The 19,612-nt window shown below is 39.2% G+C and overlaps 1 protein-coding gene and 1 pseudogene across 3 annotated transcripts in view; one reads left to right on the forward strand and one right to left on the reverse strand.

Moving 5' to 3' along the window:
- The window catches only part of TAFA2 (TAFA chemokine like family member 2), a 472,775-nt gene that overhangs the window by 341,253 nt on the left and 111,910 nt on the right, over positions 1–19,612 (reverse strand). The gene's annotated exons all lie outside the window — the stretch shown is intronic.
- On the forward strand, positions 6,574–7,181 carry LOC132226167 (large ribosomal subunit protein eL20-like; annotated as a pseudogene).

Consider the following 19,612-nt stretch of genomic DNA (forward strand, 5'->3'; position numbering starts at 1 on the left):
GCATTCCCACAGTGGGGGTGTTGCTCAGCCAGAAGCCGGGCTCATGGCAGGCGAGCACAGCGGTGGTGGCGGGAGCCTCTCCTGCCTCCGCAACAGCGCTAAAAAGCAGAGAGCTGAGCGGGAAGGAGCAGCGAGCCGGCAGGCAGTAAGGAATGTCCTGGACTGCAAGAGGGCGCAGGCCAATCTGAGGGACCCCGCCCAGTGCACATATTTCATGCACCAGACCTCTAGTATTACTAATAGCCTTGCTATCCAAGTATATACTCCATGCTCTGTGCCAGGTGCTGACAATACAAAGATGGATCAAGCACAGTCCCTCCTTGTGGCAGGTTGCAAGTTTAAGTGTGGCAGACAGACATATAAGTGGCTGCTTCCCACTGTATTTTAAACAAGAGGAGGAACAGCAAAGAACATTATAAAATTTCAGGAGAATTCCAAAAGTGTACAACTTCTCAATTCCATGCAATTCATTGACTTAGTGACCACAGTGAGCCGGGCACTGTACATATCTGTCACCTGTTCATGAGGTTATAGAAACGTAGTGAGCGAGGCAAACACACAATCAGTGAAGTAGGAGCCACAAAGCAGATGCCAGTCAGCAGTCCTTAGAACTACACCATAGATGTCCTTTTTTTAAAAAAATATATACTTTTATTGATTTCAGAGAGGAAGGGAGAGGGTGAGAGAGAGAGAGAGAAACATCAATGATGAAAGAGAATCATTGATTGGCTGCCTCTTGCATGCCCTACAATGGGGATCAAGCCTACACCCCAGGCATATACCCTAACTTGAAATCCAACCATGACCCTCTGGTTCAAAGGTCAATGCTCAACCACTGAGTCATGCCACTGGGCAGCAAATATTTTCTTAAAGGGCCACATAGTAAATCATTTAAGCTTTGCAGTCCATATGGTCTCTGTTGCTAACTAATTCTACCTTTGTAGTAAAAAAGCAGCCACAGTCAATACATTAAGTTTCGAGCATGCCAAGCTCCAATAAAACTTTATTTACAAAGACAGGTAAGTGGGCTGGAGAAGTGACCTGTAGGCCATACTTTGCCAACCCCAATTTCAATCTTAAAAATTGAGCGAACTCAAACATCTTCATAGTTGCCTGTGACATTTACCAATATCTCCTTCTTATTTCACCTTCTCTTTCTTCAGGCAAGATTGTCTTAACATGCACTCAAAGCAACTGGTGATTAAACAATTTCATAAATTAATATTTTAAATAGTCTTCTGCTTTCTCACCCTCTATCAGTCTTCCTAGCACCTGGCACTTAATAAGCTCATAGTAGATCCTCAGTATAAGCAATTGGTTCTGTTGGTTCCATTAAAATGATGAAAGTTGCTCTGCCTAATTTGTAGTTAGTTTAGAACTTTAGGGTCTGAATCAAGACATAAATGCAAAAGTAGGATTTAAGAAAAACTGCACATTTGGTGGGAGACATTAGTTACAAATGAAGGCTGTATTCAAGCATTGATGGTTACTGTTTGCTAAATAGAAAGTACAAGTTTAAAATGAGATAATTTCTTTAAAATAAGTTATTTGGGTAAGTATTATTTGAAAGTTTACTGAGAAAGCTTACTGAGTTTATCTGACTTTTTCATAAATTAAAGTAACTACCATTGGCTTTTGTAAGAAGTAAAAGGAGATAGAGAGAAAGGGTTGAAAGTTCAGTGTTTCTTCTATTTTGTTGCACAGAAATTTCTTGCCGGGAGCCGGTCCATCCTTGCTGTTTCAAAGGACCTGGCATACATGGCATACTGTTCTTAAAATGTTTGCTCACCTTCTTGGCACTATGTGTTTTAACCAAGGTTTCCTCTCTGAGAAAGGTTGTTTCCCCAGGTAGGGATTTTCCCCTGAAGTTAGGGAGGGAATAAAACCCCTCAACTAAGTGCCAGGCGGGTAATTAATCACTTTAACTATGAACAATCATGCTTAAGCTACATAATCTTTACACCCTGGAATGGAGATAAGAAACGCCCTAACCTTTGTAATAGAGATTGATAGGATTGAATCAACTGGTATAAATACAGATGTAACAAGACAGCGACAGACAGAACTCAGAACACAGAACCTACACTCAGAACCTAGGCACAGAACCTACACTCAGAGCCTAGGCACAGAACCTACACAGAACGTTTTCTAGAGACAGAAGAACTTCGCTGGAGAGAACATGGCAAAAGATCTTGGACAGAAACTGGCCTCAGAACCTAGAGACAGAACCTAGCGAGAGAACATGGCAAAAGATCCTGGACTGAACCTGACTACAGAAATTGGCAAGAGAACCTGACTAGAACCTGGCTACAGAACCTGGCTGGAGAACCTGGACAGAACCTGGCTGGAGAACCTAGCGAGGGAACATGGCCACAGAACCTGGTTGGAGATCCGAAGCAGAACCTCTCTGGAGATCCAGACCAGAACTTGGCTGGAGATCCTGGCTGGAGATCCTGGCTAGGCTGCTGATCAACTGAACACTGTCTCCGTGCCCTTCCTTCTTCGCCGACTCCGTCTACGCCTTTGGGAACCCCTGGACCTGCTGGGGTTGGACCCCGGCAATTTCTAAATTAGGTAATAAGTTAAGGCATTACAAGATCCAAAATTTGATCTCCTGGCATTAGTAAACACAGTATTAATGGTACCATAAAGACTTCCAAAATGGGAGTTAATTTAATTCATTCTCATTTAAATAAGAGTCATTAAAAAGTAAACAGTACATTTCCCCCCAACAATAATTTTTCCTTTCTCCAAGTTGCATATATATTACTCTAACTCAGATTACTATTTCCTCAGTAGAATTTTACATGTTTGGTAAGTATAAAATGCTACTCTAAATACATATATTTAATCTTCTGGTACGTTTTTCAGAATACTCTTAGTTATCTTTTATTGTGAATTTGAAAGAGTACCTTTATATAGGGAAAAAAAAACCCTGTATAGAGACACTATATGCAGAGTATATAAGATTATTTTATGGATGTAATAAATGGATAATTTACTAACTCTGAAATGAAATCTATCAATAAGTAAGCTAAAAAATTTGTAAGTTACCTATTTAATATGATCCTATCTAAAATATCATTTACTAAAAATATATTTTAACAGAAAATAAAGCAAAACATTCATAATACCAAAAAATGGGTTTAATAACTCAATTTATTATTGAGGGGACTCTTTACCCTTTTTCATTTTTTGCAAGTTGAGAAACAGCACCACCCAGTAGACTGAGATTCCCAGGTGCAAAATATGGCTCTTTTGCTTAGTGACTGAATGACCATGGCCATGTTACTTAGTACTCTATGGATTCCAATTTGCTCTGCTGTAAAGTGGGAATAATACTGGAACCTATCTCATAACATTGATGTGAGACTTAACTGGGATAATATTTGTAATCCACTATAAACAGAGCTTAATACATAGAAAATGCTGAATACAGTTTAGCCATTAGTAATGTGCTCTTTTTTTTTTTTTTTGGTTCGTTATCATTTTATTTACTACAAATTGACTTCACAAATGACAAACAAGAGACTATAGCTGCATAGAAAGGCAGAAAAGAGAATTGGTGTCAAGCAGTTTGGACTGAGAAAGACACCAGATTACAGCTCAGTGTCTATGTTACAGCTGCGCACTTCTGGCGAGGAGCTCTGGCTTCCCGGGGAGGGGGGGTCTGGTGCAGGGCACCAGGATTCCAAAGCAATTTAGGCCCAGGAGTAACAATTAGACCAGAAATCCAAATGGCAAAAGTGTGTACAGTCACAGATTCTATGGTTAACTACAACTCAAATACAGAAAATGTGTCTGCATGCACACAAACTCAAATATGGACATGATAGTAAAAGATTTATACTTTGCTTCAGCTTTCTTTGTCATTAGTGCCTTAGATTTAATATAAAGACTTTCCCATTGTGTTGGCATCGAAGTAACATTTTTAAAATGAAGTTTCAGAACACTGAAAGCTAAATTTCAGACCTTGCTAAACCGGAGTCACTTCAGTGTCTTCCGTGGAAAGGAATTGTATACAAGGTACAAGTCACTTGCAGCTTTAGCTCACTGAACCTTTTTTAAAAAGAAAGGGACTGTGCTTTACTGTAAATTGCATTTTAAAGCAGAAGCAATATAATGGTCCTTCTGGAATCTCATAAACTTTGAATAAAAATGAGCAGTTCACACTTAATGCTTTGTTTTATAAAGCTCTTCCAGATACTTCAAGTGTGAAAGCTGCTACTTTACATAAAACAACATTCTATTGTATAAAACTAGCTTCTAAATGGATAACATTTAGGTACATTTCATGGCACTTTAAAATGCATTGTTTCTTGGACCTGCCTTTATTGGTGATGTCTGTAACTCAATTATAAAACAATTTAAGGTCTGGAAACATGATCTCAACACAATCTTATTTTTAAAACAGCATTTTTATCTTCTAAATATATTTATGGTACAAAAGTTACTTTCAGACATATAATAGGTTGACCTGAATCACTATAGCAATTAATATTTAACCCATAGACTCAAGGATGATTGGAAAAGTCCTCCAATAGAAGGTAGTCTAGTAGTGCTGAGCTTCGCATCACATAGCCTACCTTTTATGTGTTGTCATCTCTTTTTCCCTCTGTGCCCCTTTCATTCATTCATTCATTTATTCAAGAAATAATTGTGAGCACCTACTATGAGACGAGCAACAGGTTAGGCCCTGGGATTGCTGTACTAAACATAAAGATCAGTGTAGTGGGTGTTGTAGGGAGATTCACACAATAAACAAATAAGTTAATAAATAATATATCAGTGAGTAATAAATACAACGAAAAAATAAAGCATGGCAAGAAATATCAGATATGCAGAAGCAAGCAGGGGTTGCTCTTCTACCATGGATGGTGAGGGAAGGCCTCCCAGAGAAGGTATCATCTGAGCAAGAACCTGAAAGAAGTGAAGGAGCAGCCATGTAACCATCTAAAGAACGTATTCCAGGCGGAAGAAACCGAGGTTAAGTTCATTCTCAATAATTTATTCCGCTCTCTCTTACAGGCCACTCATTCCGTTTTCAGCTATGTCTACTGTTTAGCCTGGCCACTGAGGTTTTAATATTAATTTTTATATTTTTCATTTAGAAGTTCTACTTACTTTTTAAATCTGTTTGATGATTTTACAGTCTCTTGTTCCTTGCTCATATTTTAATCCCACGCTTTATTGCTTCAAATTATATTAAAGATATTTATTATATATTTTTTGCCTGATTAATTCAATATCTGAAGTATTAAGGATTATTTATAGTTGCACAAAACAGTATTACCACAAACACAGTAACTTAAGATAAAACATCTGTCATCTCAGTTTCTGTGGGTCAGGGCTCTGAGCATCATCTAGCTGAGTCCCTTGCTAGAGGTCTCACAAAGCTGCAATCTAAGTGTTAACCAGGGCTTTTATCTCATCTGAGACTCAATTTAGGGAAGGATCCCCTTCCAAGCTCATATGGTTATTGGCAGAATTTAGTTCCTTGCAGCCTTCCTTCATGGGTGAGGCTCTCAGTTTCTTGCTGGCTGCTGGCTAGAGACTGCTCTCAGATTCTTGCCCTGTGGCTTCTTCCATAGGATATCTCACTACATAGCAGATGGCTTCTTCAAAGCTACCAAGGGAGAGAGTCTCCTCAAAAGATGTGCAATACAGCCTGCACCTGTGTGGCTCGTGGTTGAGTGTCAACCTATGAACCAATAGGTCAGGGTTCGATTCCTAGTCAGGTCACATGCCCAGGTTGTGGGGTCAGTCCCCAATGTGGGGTGTGCAGGAGGCAGCCGACCTATGATTCCCTCTCATCATTAATGTTTCTATCTCTCTCTCCCTCTCCCTTTCTCTCTGAAATCAATTTAAAAATTTGTGCAATATAATATTATGTATCATAATCATAGAAGTGACAATCCATCCCTTTTGCTATATTTTACGAATTAAGAGTCTCAGGTAGCACCCATGCTCAAGGAGAGGAGACTACACAAGGATGTGCATAGCGAGCAGCAAGAATCACAAGGCCACAAGAGAGTCTGCCAGCCATTGGGTTTGATTCTGTTGTGTTTCAGCTGGTTCTCTCACATGGGGCCTTGTTTCAAATTTGAGGTTATTTTTTGTTAAGGAAATTCTTGGAGGCATAGATATAAGAAAGCTCCTCTAGAAAAGATACAGCTTTGCTTCTACCTTCTCTTAGGAAAAAAAAAAAAATCGAGAACATGTTGAAATTAGCTCCTGGTTAAGGTTTTTATGAACCACAGGAGTGGCAAGAATTCAAATTTCAGACCCATGTGAGAGCCATACTGTTTTTACAAATTCTCAGGAAGGGCTTTTTTCTCCCTACTACACAAAAGCAATGCCAAGACAAGCATACTTTTTTGTCGCTCTGCACAGTGGGTTTTTACTGGTTTGCTGGTTAACTGAAGATGCAGTGCTCTGGTTTCTAAAACTGCTCACTTTGGTTGGGTCTTCGTTTTTGTCTCCTCTTGTCTGCCCTAAGAAGCCATCAAATAGAAGTTCCCATAGGCAGATGCCGCTAGCGATGTCATAAGTATTAAATAGATCCTAGCCTTTTGTGGGTGGTGGCGAACGCGGAGAAAACGTCATGAAGGCCTCGGGCACGCTTCGAGAGTACAAGGTGGTGGGGCGCTGCCTGCCGACCCCAAGTGCCACACACCACCCGTCTACCGCATGCACATCTTTGCACCTACCCATGTTGTTGCCAAGTCCCGCTTCTGGTACTTTGTGTCTCAACTAAAGAAGATGAAGAAGTCTTCAAGGGACATTGTCTACTGTGGGCAGGTGTTTGAAAAATCCCCCCTTTGGGTAAAGAACTTTGGCATTTGGCTGCGCTACGACTCCCGCAGTGGCACCCACAGCATATACCGGGAGTCCCGGGACCTGACCACCGCAGGCGCCGTCACCCAGTGCTACCGAGATATGGGGGCCCGGCACCGCACCCGCACCCACTCAATCCAGATCATGAAGGTGAAGGAGATTGCAACCAGCAAGTGCCGCCGACCAACAGACAAGCAGTTCCAAGACTCCAAGATCAAGTTCCCGTTGCCGCACCGGGTCCTTCATCGCCAGCGCCAGCCACACTTCACCACCACAAGGCCCAACACCTTCTTTTAGATTCAGGGTCTCTCCGTCCCTTGGTCTACCCAAATAAACTCTTTGGGGGAAAAATAAAATTATATATATCTCCTAGAGTAGGGTTGTGAAAGGGCAGTCATAAATTGTGAGGGAAGAAAAAAATGCTACATTTTAGTATAATCTTTTCATATTATTTAATCACATCATCACCAGGAAGTTGCTCATATTATGAAGTATAATCATTCATTTTGGAAACTGGAGGCAACACAGGAATTAAAAAGCTATAATGTCTCAAAAAAAGTAAGATAACATCATTCATTCATTTATTTTATTTGCTAAGTATTTATTGAGTACCTACTAGGTATCATATCAGACAATTATCTAGCTTTTGGTGACATGTCAATAGATGTAAGTGACAAAGGTCCTTGACCATAGGGAACTTACATTCTAGTAAGAATTTTAGTAAGTATAAGGACATAAAGCTATTTCTTGGAAAGATGGAAAGATATGGCAATAAGAAACTCAAAGGAGGCTCAGAAAAATAAATATAAAACATAAAATTCTCATACATGGCACTTTACTTAGAAGTAGATTTGACCCTTCATTTTCAAAAACAAATATGTTCTTAAAATTCTTGCTAAGCCTGTAATAACACACTATGTCCTGTAGGGTGGACTCAAGCTTCTTGCATCTGGATGGGGCACTAAAGGATAAAATTAAACTCATCTCTTCTGACAAACAGAACACAATAGAAAGCTCAGAAATGCACAGCAAAAGAAACCATCAACAAAACAACAGGAAAGCCCACTGCATGGGAGAATATATTTGCCAATGTTATCTCCGATAAGGATTTAATCTCCAACATTTACAGGGAACTCCTACGACTCAACAAAAGGAAGATAAACAATCCATACAAAAAATGGGCAAAAGACCTAAATAGACACCTTTTGAAAGAGGACATACAGAAGGTCAAGAGACATATAAAAACATGCTCAAAGTCACTAATCATCTGAGAGATGCAAATCAAAACATCTCACAGCTGTCAGAATGGCTATCATCAACAAATCAACAAACTGACAAGTGCTGGAGAGGATGCGGAGAAAAAGGAACCCTCTTGCACTGCTGGTGGGAATGCAGACTGGTTCAGCCATTGTGGAGAACAGTTTAGAGTTTCCTCAAAAAAATTAAAAACGGAACTTCCATTTGACCCAGTAATCCCATTTATAAGAATATATCCCAAGAAAACAGAAACACCAATCAGAAAGGATATATGCATCCCTATGTTCATAGCAGCACAATTTATAATAGCTAAGATCTGGAAACAGCCTAAGTGCCTATCAGCAGATGAATGGATTAGAAAACTGTGGTACATATACATAATGGAATACTACACTTCTGTAAAAAAGAAGGAATTCTTACCATTTGCAACAGCATGGATGGAACTGAAGAGCATTATGCTTAGCAAAATAAGCCAGTCAGAGAAAGATAAACATCACATGATCTCACTCATTTGTGGAATATAATGAACAACATAAACTGATGAAGAAAAACAGAACCAGAGTCACAGAAGCAACGACTACACTATCCAACCTATGAGGGAAGGCAGGGGGTGAGGGAGTAAGAGATCAACCAAAGGACTTGTATGCATGCATATGAGCATAACGAATGGACACAGATGGGGGGCTGGGGGGGCGGTGAGGGCATGTGCTGGCAATTGGGGGCGGCCGGGGAGAGATAAATGGGGGGAAAAGGAGACTTATGTAATACATTAAACAATAAAGAACTTAAATTTTAAAAAATATAAACCTATGCATATATGGTCAATTAATTTAGGACAAAGGAGTCAATAATTGGAAAAGGACAATCTCGGCATTGTAAAGCTCAGTCTTCATTTCCTGCTGGTTATAAACAAAAGGTCTTTCCCAGTTTTTAAAGGCCACCACGTTCCTTAGCTCATGACCCCCTTTGTCTGCCCTCAGAGGCTGATTCCCTCTCACACTAGGGAACTGTCCTCCTATCGCATCTCTGACCAGCAGGGAAAGGCGGTGCACTCTCAAGGACTCATGTAATTAGACTGGGCCCCCTGATAACCCAGTGAAATCTCCCATCTTGATCACATCTCAAAGCCTCTTTTGCCAATGTTACTGACTGAACGTCTGTTTCCACCTAAAATTGATATGCTGAAATTCTAGCCTCCAAGGTGATGGCATTAGAGGTGAAGTAGGGAGATCATGAGAGAAGTGCACTCATGAGTGGAATTAATGCCCTTAGAAAGAGCCACCAGAAAGCTCTGCCTTGCCTTCGTCGTTATGTCGGGGTATAAGAAAATGATCATCTGACACCTGGAAAGGGTCCTCATCAGAACCTGACCATGCTGACACCTGACCTCAGACTTCCAGCTCCCAGAACTGTGAGGAACAAATTTATGTCATTGATAGGCCTGTTATTTCTAAGCCCCTCTCCCTGAGTCTATGCTATTGTGCTGTAGCAGCCCAAACGGACTCAGATAGCCGTGTAAGGTAACAGCCACAGTTCTGAGTAGCAGGACACAGGCATCTTTGGGGGGCCGTTATCCTGCCTACCATACAGCCCCAGTGACTTAGCTCCAGGGTGGTCCTGAAGCAGGAAAGTTATACTGGCTACAAACAGAGGCTGCGTTGGGAAAAAGAAGGAAAGAGCTTTCATGGTCTCTTTTGGTCATGCATAGCACAAAATGGAAGACTTCAAATAACTGCCATCATTAAATTCCTAACTATTATATAGAAGTAATTTCAGAAAGTTCCAAAGGAGGAAATAAACTTCCTACATAAAGTAACTGGAATAGAACCTTTTTATTAGGATGCCCTTATTTTGGGATACAGAACTTACTTTGCAAGCTATGTACTATTAAGTTCCCATTACATATTATCAAAATTCTTTATGAAACAATAAAAATCCAAATCTATCATACCAAGTCATGTTACAATAGGGAAATATTATTTGTTTTCATAAAACCGTTAATAATGGCAATGCATGTGTGTGTGTGTTTTTTTCTTTCTCTAGGAGTATGCTTGTGGTGCTTTATCACTTCAGGATAATTCTCTCTTTTTTGTGATACAAGTGTTTTCCATTAATTTAACCTGAAATGGCAACTTTAAAATGTTCTTTCTGATTTCAGAGTACATTTATTTCTGTCCATTAGAAGATTTGCTTTGGGTTATTTTAGTATTATTTAGCCACTGTAGTCTTCTTATGAGAATTGCTTTCTAGAAGGTAAAATTGGTTATAATCTCTGACTATTAAATTTTTCCCCAAATTTTAATGTAAAATATTCCTGCAATTTTCAATGCTAATCTATCTAAGTCAACATCATAATTGGACTATTTATGTAACTACTTTATGTTATGAATAACTTCAGGAGCCATATCTTGCCATAAAATTCTTATTCAGTTTATCTGCTAAAATTTATCTGAGGAAACAATACATATTCCAGATATAGCTCAGGGTAACCTTTAGTTAATGCCCTTGGATCTTTTTATAGCAATAAAATCCATTCAGAATGCAGCACCTTTGAAAGAAAGATAGATGCAATGAAATGTTCATCTTAATGGTTAACCAGATTATGTGTTTCTATTTCACCAATGAATGCTATTCACATAGTAAATTATTCATTATCCAAATGAGAATAAGGTATTCTGATATATCGAATATTATGGTTAATGCAACATATAAATATCCTGCAATCATAACCTTTAGGAACAAAATTTAATCATTAATAACATAGATATTCCCAGAAATTAATCCAAATACAAAGAAAGCCAATAGTTTTTGGTTGTCACACCTAGGAAAGGTGGACACACACACCAAGTAGAATTGACAACTGTAATGCTTAAGAGCAAGAGAAGCAATTCTGGAGAAAAACAATAATGAGAGGAATTGTTCCCTTGTTCTGTTCCTGAGAGCATGTGAGGTGCTTAATATACATCCTGAATACATTCCTTACAACTGCTGTGTAACTTACGTGGCATGACCATTTTGGAGATGAGGAAACTGAGGCTCAGAGGCAATTTTTAAAATTTGATTTAGGTCAAATAACTAAACGAGTTGGGATTTGTGAATCGGAGTCTGAGCTCAAAGTTCATTATCTTTCTAAAATTTACTAAAAATTTTAGATGACAGTTGAAAACACCATTACTCTTTAAATTTAGAGGGAAAGATACTTTTATTTGGAGTTTTAGAACAAATAGACAATTTTGCCTTGTCACGCCACTGTACACATAGATATAAAAAAGTTCATATGTCAATTTTAAAAAACTATAGCTATCAGACAATAAACAACTTTACTATGCTTTTCTTATTAACATATTGCCAGTATAACATTCAGAGTGAAAACAGAGCTAGCTTAGGAGCCAAAAACAATAGAAGGAGACGAAACAGAAAAATACAGAGCATCCAAATCTGTTGGACTTTGGTTTCCAAATGTGCCTTCGCTGGATTCAGCAGAGAGAATGCCAATTCCTAAAATAATTATCCAAATTTAAAAAAAAAGTATTTTTCTGTTCAATATAATCATTGAGTTTTCCATTTGTTTCATGTATAATACAATTTTAGGCAAATACTGAGTCATATCACCAAATTGTATTCCCCAATAAATAACATTAAGATACATATTTGTTCACTATGTATGTTACTGATCCATCTGTAAACTTGAAACAAAATGATGGTAAATCACAACTATTAAGTGTGTATAATGTCTATATAATTCACAGAACTTCCAATAACTGTCACCATAAGAATACAACTGATAATCCTCCCAGTAAGTCTTCTATTGAATTTGCACAATATAATGAACTAAAAGAATAATTTATGTTGTCTGTATTTTCCTGTCACTTTTCTTAATGTTGTTAAGATTTTCTACCATAATTAATCAATATTAATTTTACTATTTTACTAACAATATTCAATACTATAACTGAATGCTACATATACTATTACTTTAAGTAGCTGGTTTTGCTATGTTTAACACTATCCTAAAAGCACTCCCTCAAGATTAGAAAATCATGCAGCCTTGCTTTTCCTCCAAGAAATTTAGTTCCCAAATCCAATTAAGTTGCAAGTATTTTTTGCAAATTATTTTCATGAGTACAAGCTTTGCAAGAAATCAGAATGTAATTCAAAGCATACATATTTTACTAAAAAAAAAAAAAAAAAAAAAAAAAAAAACTCATTAAAGTGATACACCTGACTTCCAGAAAAAAACAAAAAGCAGTCAAAATATCAAAAATCACTATACGGAAGTAAACAGGAATAACCAGAAACCTGTTCCAGGTAAAAGTTTGATAATCAATCATTGATCATAAGGTAAAAGGCTCCTGTTTTCCTGCCTAGTCTCACCAATGAAAATACCATAACGATGTTGAAAAATGGTGCAGTTGAAAACTCCAAATCCTACGCAGACTTGCAAAAACAATATTCAGACTGAAAACTGTCATACTATCTGGGTAAAGGCCCAGAGCCTAATATATTACAAAACTTTTTATTTATTTATTCTTATTGGCCTCTGTATTGTGGGCAAAAATGGGCCACATGCTAACCTGACTACTTCAGGGAAGGCCTGTGTGTTGGCCTTGAAAACTCAGAGACCTAAAGTAACCAAAAAAGATGGTCTGAAATTAATACTTTTTAAATTAAAAAGCAGTTTATAGTGGTTAGTCATGTCCTAGGCTGGTATCTTCCCTGACAAAGGTCAATCTTTACCTTAATTGAGCCTATTGTCTTTTTGCATCTAAGGTAACATATATCATTGGAATGTCAAAGTAATTTTCCTCCTTTCAGACCCTTCATAGCACAGGCACTGCTCTGCCTAGACCACCAATCCCTTCATTGCTATTGAGTTAATTGTTGACTGTTAACTATCCTGTACCACCTATATAAAAAATATGTGTCTGTCATTATACTTTTCATCCAATCCCAGAGGTTTCCCCACTTTGCTTTTGCCCGCCTCCCTAATCTATCACTAATAGATTTTATGTAACCCACTTATGTCTTCTCTTTTGATTGTAATATATAAAGGAAGGTACTGCCATTCTCTGGAGCATTACCTCAATCCATTGAGATTCTGCTTCCCGGCAATTGTCGACAGTTTGGCTCAAATGAACTAACAAAAATTCTTCACAGATTCAAATGTTTCTTACATTAATAGTATCATCCAAAAGACATCAGGTGTGGTTAATTTTTTTTGAAGAATAGTTTTATTTATTTGTGTTTTGTGTGTGTGTGTGTGTGTGTGTGTGTGTGTGTGTGTGTGTGTGTGAGAGAGAGAGAGAAAGAGAGAGAGAGAGAGAGAGAGAGAGAGAGAGAGAGAGAGAGAGATAGAATAAAGAGAAACCTCTGTGTGAGAGCAACATCAATCAGCTGCCTCTGGCACTCCCCCTACCAAGAATCAAGCCCAAAACCCAGGCATGTGTCCTGACCTGGAATCTAACCAACAACCTCTCCAGGCCAGGTGTGGTCAATTTTTAAAATCATGCAGTTTGACTAAGCAAGAAGCATTACATATGTTGATATAAAATCAATCTCTCTTTCTCTCTCTCTCTCTCTCTCTCTCTCTCTCTCTCTCTCTCTCTCTTTCTCCCCTCCCCTTCCCCCCCCCGTGTGTGTGTGTGTGTGTGTGTGTGTGTGTGTGTGTGTGTGTGTGTGTTTAGTGGGGGATGCATGCGAGGGGCTGTTATGATTAATGGGAATGAAACTAGAACTCAGAGTTCCGCATGTATGAGATTTCATGTCAAATATAAAATTTACACCAGTGATCAGCCTTATTATCCATAAAATGATAAAGAAAAACAAGTTGTTTATGGCATGTCAATAACAAACACACCAATAGCCTCCAGAACCACATCACTTTATATAACAGCTGATTGCAATTACAGATGTCAGTGTAATCTAGAGAGTACCAAGGCATGTAGAAAAATCTTGAGAAAAATGCCGTCATTTCTGTGTGACTAGGAATAATAATTTTTCATAGAGAAAAGATACTATGAATTATAACTGAAAAGTAAAAACAGGAGAATTGCCCCACAAACAAAGGCTGATAATTCTTCTTTTCCTGAAACATCCCTTTCTTTAATATATTTTTATTGATTTCAGAGAGAAAGGGAAAGGGAGCAATAGAAACATCAATGATGAGAGAATCATTGATCAGCTGCCTCCTGCATGCCCCCTACTGGGGATGGAGTCTGCAACCCAGGCATGTGCCCTTGACCAGAATCAAACCCAAGAGCTTTCAGTCCACAGGCTGACACTCTATCCACTGAACCAAACTGGCCAGGGCTGAGACATCCCATTTTTTAAAAAAATAGTAAAGTATCAGACAAACATTTACTCTCCTTAGAACATCAAAAGGAACTTTCAATATCAGGTGTTTTCTAAGTATCTGGGTATCATTGAAAGGCAAATAAAACATCACACTTCACAATTAGACTTGCATTTTAACGATATTACTTAATTGACTCATGTCAACTGGACACTGTGTCTCTTTATTACTTTCCTTTTTAATAATTTTTTGTCTTACTTTTTTATTTGTTTAGGTTCTTTCGAATAGAAAGATTAGTATCAGATCTGTAATTCTATAAACTCCATTCCACAATTCCACAGAGGCTCAATTCCACAGCCACTGCACTATAATGCCTTTTCCCTGGCTTCTACAAAAATAGAAATATGGTTTATTTACCTCCCTCACTGAGAGCAGATCTCTGTGCAAATTTTAATTTCTTTTTTCTTTTTTGTTAATCCTCACCTGAGGATATTTTTTTCCATTGATTTTCGAGAGAGATGAAGAGAGAGAGAAACATTGATGTGAGAGACACATTTACTGGTTGCCTCCTGCACACACTCTGACCAGGGATGGGAATGGAACTAGAAACCCTTTGGTGTTCGGACTGATGTTCCAAACACTGAGCCACACTGGAAATATTGTGATGAATAATTGTGATGTCCTTATAGATACAATTGAAAGGGGGAACTGGAAACTACAAAAGTGAAGCTTCAAGTATTTTTAAATTACAAATACCCTGGCATGAGCTGACGTATTCTCTCAGTGACCTCTGTTTAATTCCAAAGGCACATCCTCAGTTACCTGTATAAATCCACCACATAGGCACCTTGGCACTAGCAAAGTTGTAGGAGGGAGTAGTAGGAGAAAGATGAGATGGAATTCTCTTTTCATATCCTCACCTCTGTTCGCTTTTGAAAAGCTGAAAAATATCAAAGCTAAGCTATTTTTCCTGCTGGCACCCTAAGAGCAATTATCTCATCTTCCACCTGCCTCCTAGGAATAGGTCTTACAATAGTTAAGCAAGGGGCTCATATATCATGCCAGTCAAATCATCAGATGGGCTCACTTTCTGTTAGAATATGGAAATGAAAAAATTCACAGACTTCAAATATCATTCAAAAAATTCAATTTACAGGAATTCTCCTTCACCAAGCCAAATGTTATCTTTGACTTCACAAAGAGAATTTCAGGTGTTTTGAACTCTTCATTGTTCAGAGCCGCTGGAAAACGAGAACCTGCCATCTGCATGATTGCATCCATCAGAAATATTGATGCTCACAGGTAATCATTTAAAAGCAGAGATGATGAATTCCTACTGATTGAAGTCATCTGTGTTCCCAACATCAATGCCCACACCAATACATAGATGCTACTCAGAAACCGTGAGCCCGAATGTCACCAATTTTCTCCACGTTTGAGAAGTTTCTTGTGTGGGGACATTGCAAAGCATGTACTCTCTAGAAAGGAACAAAGCCAGCTTGAAAAACTCAATCACAAAAGAAGTAGAATGATTTTGTGTCACAATTTCCACAGAAGGGATTAGCTTAAGCTAGTGGAAGCCACCATTACATGGCTTCGGGGCTCCACACTGGTCACTTACTCTCCTTCACTCCTTTCTTATTGCTCCCTGACAGCCTGTTACTCTTTGTAGTATAACCCTGGCCATAGCAACATCCCTAGTGACACAGGGGCAGGACATAATCAAGACAGAGGTTTCTTTAAAGGTTTGTCTTGTTTCTTTTCTGGGAATCACTGATCTGGTATTCTTATGATGAGTTCAAAGAGACAGAAACAGCATCAAAATATTTATCCTGTAACAATAGACAAGAAATGCCTCTTAAACCATCTAATGACACTAGCTAATGTGTTGAGCAGTTCCTAAGTGCCAGGTACATGTGTAAACATATATATGTTGAGTCCAAGTATTTGTTTCTTATGCTTGAAAAAAAGAAAACAATATGTTACTACTCAGGACTCAACTGCCTTGGATGTTTGAATTTTAGTTCTACATGTCAAGACAACACAATAGTGACCATGCACGTTGCTTCAGCTTCTAGGTGCATTCCTCATTAACATTGTAAGATTTGCTACCATATTTAAAAAAACATTTAATTGGATTAGGTATCATGCTTCTTATGGCACATGTGTTATTTCTAATATTTATAATGTCAAGGTGGTCTGACTTCTTGAAGACATTTACACACTTGCTTGCTAGTCCTAGGAGTAATATTAATTTTTCCATTCGTTCATTCATTCATTCATTCATTCTGTACCATCTGAGACTAGCTCTCAGCAAGAAAGTAGAGGAAATTCCAAAGATATAGAAGTCAGGATTTTTTAAAAATATTATTGCTTATGCTGCTTTATTTTCTGAATATTACTGGGAAATTTAAGTTTAAAAGGTATAGTAAATACAGTATAAGAGTTAGCACTAAATGGCAGAGACTTTCTTAATCTCAAACACTGACAGAACTGGCCTCTTTTTTGAGCAAACATCTTAGGGTATAATTCTTTCCATAAAGACAAAGTGTGTGTGTGTGTGTGTGTGTGTGTGGTGTGTGTGTGTGTGTGTGTGTGTGAATAAGAGAGAGAGGAGGAGGGGGGGAAGGGGATAAGGAGGAGGAAAATGGGGTAGGGGAGAGAGAGAGAATATGCTACAAAGCTCTGCACCCTCTCACAGTCCGGGAGCCCTTGGGGGATGTCAGACTGCCATGGAGGCAGGAGAGGCTCCCGCCACTGCCACTGCACTCGCCAGCCATGAGCCCAGCTCAGGGCTTCTGGCTGAGTGGCACTCCCCCTGTTAGAGTGCACTAATTGAGCGTCTGCCCCCTTGTGGTCAGTGCGCATCATAGTGACCGGTCATTCCGCCATTTGTTTGGTTTGCATATTAGCCTTTTATTATATAGGACTAGAGGCCCAGTGCACGAAATTTGTGCACAGGGGGCAGAGGGTCCCTCAGCTCGACCTGCACCTCTCCAATCTGGGAGCCCTCAGGGGATGTCCTACTGATAGCTTAGGCCCGCTCCCTGTGGTTCTCTGCTGTCTGCGGGGCCCGCTTGACCACTCCCAGGTCGCCGCGGGCAATGACCAAGCAGGCCCTGCTCTCAACAGCTGCCCCCCCCCCGGGACTGGAGGACTCCAGCGGGGCTGAGAGGACTGGACACCGCCATCTTGTGTCTATGGGTGCCGCCATCTTTGTGTTGGAGTGAAAGTTAATTTGCATATTACTCTTTTATTAGATAGGAAAGGCTTTAAATTATACCAGCCAGGGACAATAACCATATAAGCAAATATACTCAACAATCTGATCTTTCACTTGATTGAAATCAAGTGAAAGACTTTTGGTGGCATCTCTTCAGCTAGGGAATTTATATGGAATGCTCCTTAATAATGGAGAAAGTGGCATAGTTTCATTGTCTTACCTCTGCTAGTAGTTAGGCTACACCTGTAATAACCAATGAGTGATCTGAACACAAATTCAGAAATTATTTGTAGTTCAAAAGAAATACCCATAGAAAAATGCCCTCATTATCATGGGCTCTGACTACCAGACCTAAAGGTTAAGGTTAAATAACCATGAATATCATTTTAGTGCATCATGAGGTACCAGTACACTCTTTCATGGTTTTTTTTTCTTTTCTTTTTTGTTTTTCATGTCAATTTTGTAGGGATCACTATACAGTTTAATATAATCTCATCATCCATCTCTTGGTTATAAAACATGAATGTTTCAGCTATACCAAATTTCAAATACGAACACATGAAAAAAACTGGCACAACCTACCATTAATTAGTGTCCTCAGATAGTTAATTAGAGTAAGTCTTGTTGAAGATACAAACTACAAAAAAATATATACCCCAATAAAAAGCAAAAAATAGTCTTTCAATAAATAGTATTAAATCTGTCATAGACAGGCACTGTTCTAGATCTTGTGACTACAGTGATGACTTCATGTACAGTCCCTTACATGAAGCTGAGAGCCTAATGGGTCAGAAGGTGATAAATGCTATGGAAAGATTAACAGTAGCAATGTGAAGGAAAGTAACAGGAAAGCCCTCTCTGAGAAGGTGGCATTTAGGCTGCAACTAGAATGCCAGGAAGGAAACAATCTCATGAGGATAAGGAGGAAGAGCTCTCTAGGCAGAGGGAATACTCAGTGCACAGGATTTAATTGCAAATAAGTTGGGCATGTGGCTACAACAGAGTGAGCTCTGGTGAGAACAGGACCACAAAAAAAGCTCAGAGAAGGGGGCAGGTCATGGAGAACTTTGTAAGCCCGAATAAGGAGAGTAGATTTTCTTTGGTGCTAGATAGGGAGCTTCTAGGGGGAGTGACATAATCTCATTTACACTTTTAAAATCCTGTATAATAAAAGCGCAATATGCTAAGTGTCCGACTGATCGGTCAACCATTCGGTCGACTGCTTGACCAGTCGCTATGACATGCACCAACCACCAGGGGGCAGACGCTCTGACCCTCTACTGGGGTCCAGCCGATCGGGACTGGGCGAGGGGGCCAGACATGCCCTGGAACCCTCCCGGGGTCCCTCCCCAGCCGGCCAGCCCCCATCGGCCCCGATCTGGACTGGGTGAGACAGCCCTGATTGGTCCCGATCCCTGGCCAGGCCGAGGAACCCCACCCATGCACAAATTCAAGCACTGGGCCTATAATATTACTATAAGATGTTCTTGAGGATGAATTGTTGGATAGCAGCAATCCAAGGAAGAATTACAAAGAGATATCATGCTGGCTTGTACTAGGATGCTAGGAGAAAGAGAAAAGACAGATTTGGGATATGTTTTGAATGGAGGGTTAACCATAACTGGCTGTTGGGATAAATGTGGGGAGCAAGGATAGTAGTGCCAGAACTAAAATGGGGAAGACTAGAAGAAGTAACTTTATGGGTGTGGGGTTAATACAGTTTTGTTTTGGCCATGTTCTGTTTGACATGCCTAGGCACACCATTTCTTGGTGTGTTATCAAGTAGTATACTTCACTACCCTCATGTTTATAAAAATTAAAGGGAAGTCAGACTAAACTTCTTAAATTACATTTTAGACACTATCTTATCATACTCATTCTCTAAGCATCTTGGCTTAGACAGCGTTTCCTCTCTGGAGAAAGATAGGTAAGCTGAAAAGTAAGATGGGCATAAGGACTAACATCCTTGGGCAACAATATCTTACACCCTCCATGTTAAAAAT

Source organism: Myotis daubentonii, chromosome 2 (genome assembly GCF_963259705.1).
Source record: "Myotis daubentonii chromosome 2, mMyoDau2.1, whole genome shotgun sequence".
Lineage (NCBI taxonomy): Eukaryota > Metazoa > Chordata > Mammalia > Chiroptera > Vespertilionidae > Myotis > Myotis daubentonii.